A 6,000-nucleotide genomic window follows, 5' to 3' on the forward strand; every position below is an offset into this window, starting at 1 on the left:
GAATAAAGTGTTCAAGAATTTTATATGGTCATTTGACTTGAAAATGTCTTTTCGGTAAACATTATTAGAATAGTGGGATATCTGTATGAACTAAAAATAATTCTTGGCTTCATACTTCATACCATATGAAAAATAATTTAGATGGATTACATACCTAAAATATAAAAGTTAAAGCTAGGAAACTTCTAGAAGGAAATATAGGATAAATCATTCAGTGTTGAAAGTAGCAAAGGGTTCTTAGGACACAGAGAGCAATAAACAAAGAAGAAGAATGATTAATTAGACTTCAAATTTTAAAGCTTCTGCTCAACATAAGACAACATTATGGTAATGAATAAGCAACTACAAAGCATCCATAAATTACATATCTGATACAAGCATGGTATCCTGGATATATACAGAACAACGACTCTATGGACACACAACCAATTAGTAACAGGCAAACAATTTGAATTCAAAAGCACATGAAAAAGTGCTTAACATCATTAGACATCAGGAAAATGGAAATTGAAACTGTAATGAGATATAACTCATATCTCATGCAAGACCAAATGTTAGCAAGAATGTGGAACAACCAGAACTCTCATTCATTATTTGTTGCTGGGAGTGTAAAATGCTATAACCACTTTGGAAAAAAATTATGGCTATTTCCTATAAAACTCATCATGCACTTACTCTATGACCCAGGAATTTTACTCTTAGATTTTTGACTCGAAAAATGAAAAAAATATGTATAGAAATATATTGGAATGAGAATATTTATAGCAGCCATATTCACAATAGCCAAAATCTGGAAACAGCCTCAATATCCATCAAAATGAGAATAAAAAAATTATGACTATTTCTTAGCAAGAAAAATGAACAAACTGCTAATGCTTGTAACAACATAGACGAGCCTGAAAACACTGTGCTGAGTGACCTTAATAAAGAGAGTACATATTGAATTATTTCATTTATAGGAAGTTCTAGAAAAGACAAAGCTACTCTATGGTGGGAAAAATATCAGAACAGTGATGATTACCCCTGTCAGAATGGCAGTGGGGAATGACTGGGAAAGGGCATGAGGTAATTTTCAGGAACGATAGTATCTTAAGATTTGTGTACTTCAACGGACAATTTGTAAATTTAACCTCAACAGAAACAAATAAAAATCATGAACACATTTTGAATTCTAATTAATGATATGCACATTTAAATATATGGGGGTGAAACATGCTGACTATTAAAATTTACTCTGAAATTCCTGATTAAAGATAATGTAGATTGATGGATAGTGAGATAGATGTATGGATAGATATATGATAAAGAAAGTTCATCTCTCTGGCTGACTCCAGGTTCAGTTTAGAAATCAGTTTAACTTCTTTATCCCAAGGTAGTTAATAATAAAAGAGCTTTGGATATTTTAGTTAACCAGAGAAGAATCCATACCATTGCTAGCATTTTACACTGTATGTGGATTAACACCGTATGTGAGATGGAACAATTTATATCTAAGTTAAAGAAATGACACTCAACCATCCAAGGTTGACCCAAGGCACCGTTGGTTCTAATTTTATCAGGTTGGAAATCTTTCAGAGGGTGGTTCAGTACTTTCTTAAAATACTTCTAGTTACACTTTAACTTACTTCTCTGTTGCTTGATTTTTATTGTCCACAGTCTAAAAATGCTCAATAAATGATTCAAAGACAAAAACAGGATGAAATCATTCTGACCAACACTCAAACTGAAAGTCACATTTCTTCAAACAACCTCATCTTCAAGGAGAATTGACAACAGTGGTGAAGATCTGCACAATATTTGGTGGTCTCTCCTGCAGCTTAGGATGAAGGAAGACCAAAAGGAGGGCTAAGAATAAAAACATTCTCATACTCTAGGAAAAGATTGATTGTTCTCTAGCTATGGTATCAAGTAAGTACCAAGACCAGCTTAAAATCATTTCATCAATTTATGAGAATTGACTGGTATCAGGAAACATGCTCTGAAAGCCAACTAATCAGTAACCACTGAAAGAGAGCTGATCAGGAGATTCTTCATTGGATAAGACAGGGGGTCTGGATAGGCACAAAACTTAGCAGCATGAGACTCAAACTTCAGTATAGCACTGCTATACCCCAGACTAATCAAGATGGACTCCTTCCCCACACGGCAACCTTCAGTGTCTCTGTTGAGTAAGCATTTAAAGACACAGATGCCATCGGCTATACAGAGTAAAAAAAAAAAAAAAAAAAAAAGGGATTAGATAAACTCACTTTGGCCTTTGTAAAAAGTATTCAAAAGTGGCGTTCCTACTTTTCTCTCATGTTCCCAAGGTTCCACATCTGTCTTCTTGATATAATGCCTCCTAGACATATGTGAATATGAGAGTCAGATGAGAAGAATCTAATCATGGCCAAATACCAATTCTCTGCATATGGATCAGTGCAGAGCTCAACACTGACCCCTGTTTATTGGCTCTTGCCTGTATGTCCAGGGCCCCATTGCCCACAATTCTTACATTGCCCAAGTCAATTGTGTGTCTCTTGACAGCATCCCAGGAGAGTTCAGTCTATGTCTCGAAGACATTCTCGATCACCTGTTATTTGCCAGAGCTATCACAACAAATCTCCATTGTGTTATCATTGCCAAGTTCCTAGTGAAGGCAAGGCAGAGAGTTTAGTCCCAAATATACACGGCTAGTAAGTGGCAGAACTGGAATTCAAACCTAGGTATTGTTAAAAGAGAAACTTTAAACAAACTAAATCCAACAGTGTTTAAGCAAAGAATCCTTCATGAATCAGACAACTCCCAAACTAGAATAGGTTCAGAGCCACCGTGGCTCTGCGATGTGGTTGGGGAGGATTTACTGACAGAAAACAGCAAAGTGATGTACAGAGAAAGGAACGAAGTGAGGTGCAGCAACAGCCGGATTGATTTGAGCTTGGCTTTGGTCTTATCTGAATAGTTGGTTGCCTGCGATTGGCTGAAACTTGGTGATTGGTACAAGAGTAGACTACAGTCTGTTCACACACCCCGTTACGTTACAATTCACTATGTCCAGAGAATCCTTTAGACTGAATTTACAAGGAGGCAGCTTTAGGCTAAACTGAATAATATTTGACTCCAAAGCTCATGTTTCTTCTACCACAATGTGCCGACAAAATCATGATAAAGAGGGAGCTTAGATAGTTGAGAACTAACTTGCTAAACCTCCTTTTACAGGTTAGACAGGCCTTTAGCATAGTGTGATGTAGTGTGGTGGAAACAGCAATGAACTTGAGGCTTTACTTTTATCTTTGAAAGCAAACAGGAACTTCAATTACCTAATCACACTGAGTCATATTTTTTAATCAATCATGTAAAATGAAAATACTGGTGCTTATTTCATAGGCTTTGGTAAAGACTGAATAATAAAGGTAAAATAATTTCTAAACAACTATTAGAATAATAAGGGATTATTATTATTTCATCCATTTTTAAGATAGATTCTTTTTTTCTTGAGTTTTTCTTTTTTTTTCCTTTTAAGTTTCTTTGAGTTTTTTCTTTGAGTTTTTCTTTTTTTTCTTTTAAGATTCTTGTTTTCTCGAGACAGAGTTTTGCTCTTGTTGCCCAGGCTGCAGTACGGTGGCACGATCTTGGCTCACCACAACCTCCATCTCCCAGGTTCAAGCGATTCTCCTGCCTCAGTCTCCCAAGTAGCTGGGATTACAGGCATGTGCCGCTACGCCCAGCTAATTTTTCTGTATTTTTAGTAGAGACAGGGTTTCTCCATGTTGGCCAGGCTGGTCTCAAACTCCCAAACTCAAGCAATCCACCCACCTTGGCCTCCCAAAGTGCTGGGATTACAGGCGTGAGCCACCGCGCCCAGCCGCCAAGATAGATTCTTAAGGCCTTTCATTCTTTCTTATAAAATCAAATACAGAAAGTGTATTAACTCCAAAACATAATTATATGTAAAATTCTACAGCTACACATGAGCATATGCACCTTCATGCACACACACTCAACACACACACACTCACATACACAGAGTTAGGATGACCAAATATTTTCAAATGCTTACATCTGTTACTTCAAGTGAATGAGTATCTCTTGATGAAAGCATTCACAAATATTTTTCACAAAATGTCTTGGCTGGTTAAATAGTGCAGAGTTTTGAAAACATTTTCCTGGAATCAAACATGATTACAGGTTTAGGTATTACAGCCCAGTCAGTGTCTCAAAGGCATCATTGCCTCCTCTCAGGGAAGTAACCGTGGATGCAGACGCAGAAGAAGGGACTTTGGGGCTCTTCTAAGTATGTTCTCTTGAAATCATAAGAAATATTTTTCAAGAAATTAGAATTTTTAGCATTTTGTCAACTGTTCCTCCTATGGTTTAGAAGTAGAATAAGATAAAGAAGGGAGGAGGATTCTGGGCTCCTACTGTGCCTTATACATACATGACTATTGCAATCTGTAAGCTCTTTGCTGGCAGTAGTAATTTTACTTTATTTTCAGAATCAATACTTTTTTTCTGAGTCGAAACTAAAGCACAGTGCCTGACACTTAACAGATATTTGTTGAATCAGTAAAAGCATTTCTCTATGTATTGGTACCATCCCAGAAGAGACAAAAACCTTCAAAATTTGTCTGGTTCAATTTTCTTTATTCAGAAAGGCTCAGAATTTTTGTTTTGTAGTTGTTTGTTTTGTTGTGATCTGATTAAAATATAAATTGAGTTTTTCCCCTATTTTTATAAATTGCAAAATGTCTGTCTATGTATTATTCTCTTTTTTCACTTCTCCCTATCTTCTGTTAAAATGTGGGTGGAGAAGGTATTTTTAAGCATGCCATAAAATCCAGAAAGTACAAGTAACTACTCAAAAATTTAAAATATACTTATGTAAAAAAATTTTAAATAAACAAAATTGAAAAACAGTGATAAGCTGGGAAAGTATTTTCAACATACATAAAGACTTAATATTCCCAATATACAATTAGCTTTAAAAAATAAGAAGTAAGGATCCCTACTGAAAAGTCAGTAAGAGGCTGAATGCAGTGGCTCACTCCTGTAATCCCAGCACTTTGGGAGACCAAGGCTGGTGGATCTTTTGAGCCCAGGAGCTTGAGAACCAGCCTGGGCAACATACTGAAACCCCATTTCTACTAAAAATACAAAAAATAGCTGAGTGTGATGGCCCATGGGGGCTGAGGTGAGAGCATCACCTGAGTCTTGGGAGGTCAAGGCTGCAGTGAGCTGTGATTGGGCACTGCCCCTCCAGCCTGGGCGAGGGAGTGAAACCCTGTCTCAAAAAAAATAAAAATAAAAATAGAATAAAAGTTAGTAAGAGGTGTTAGCAACTAGCAAAATGCTAATAGCAAAAAAAGTGAAAAAATAATCTCAGTAATAATAATAAATTTAAAAAATGAAGTCATTTGATCTCATTAAAATTTTAAAAATATATCGATAATATCAAATTTTGGAGAGGATATAAGAAAACAGTGAATGACTATTATTGGAACTGTACATTTCTGTATTTCTGGAATGTATTCTGCCCTTATGAATCAAAATTTAAAATTTATATATTCTTTGCTAGACATTCTACTTATCATTATTTCTTCCAGGCTGTACTTTTTCAAGTGTGGATGGATGCATATTCAAGGATGTTCTTAGAGTTGTTTACTACAGCCAGAAAATTCAAAGAAGCTGAGTCCATCACTTAACACAGTTGGTTAAATCAAATACAGTACACCGCCATGTTCAGTTTGCAGACAGCATGTATCTGTCTTAGCAACAATTTAATTTTGCGTTTATCTTCACAGAAAACTGTTTAATCCCAGCACTTTGGGAGGCCGAGGCAGGCGGATCACCTGAGGTCAGGAGTTGCAAGACCAGCCTGGCCAACATGGAGAAACCCTGTCTCTATAAAAATACAAAAATTAGCTGGAAATGATGGTGGGTGCCTGTAATCCCAGTTACTCGGGAGGCTGAGGCAGGAAATCGCTCGAATATGGGAGGCGGAGGTTGCAGTGAGCCGAGATC

At 36.5% G+C, this 6,000-nt stretch overlaps 1 pseudogene; it reads right to left on the bottom strand.

Annotated features, from left to right (window-relative positions):
• Positions 1 to 5,716, bottom strand: part of LOC100602888 — a 152,836-nt pseudogene extending 147,120 nt beyond the window's left edge.
• Positions 5,717 to 6,000: the final 284 nt, after the last annotated feature.

The sequence above is a fragment of the Nomascus leucogenys genome, chromosome 1a (assembly GCF_006542625.1).
Source record: "Nomascus leucogenys isolate Asia chromosome 1a, Asia_NLE_v1, whole genome shotgun sequence".
NCBI classification, from domain to species: domain Eukaryota; kingdom Metazoa; phylum Chordata; class Mammalia; order Primates; family Hylobatidae; genus Nomascus; species Nomascus leucogenys.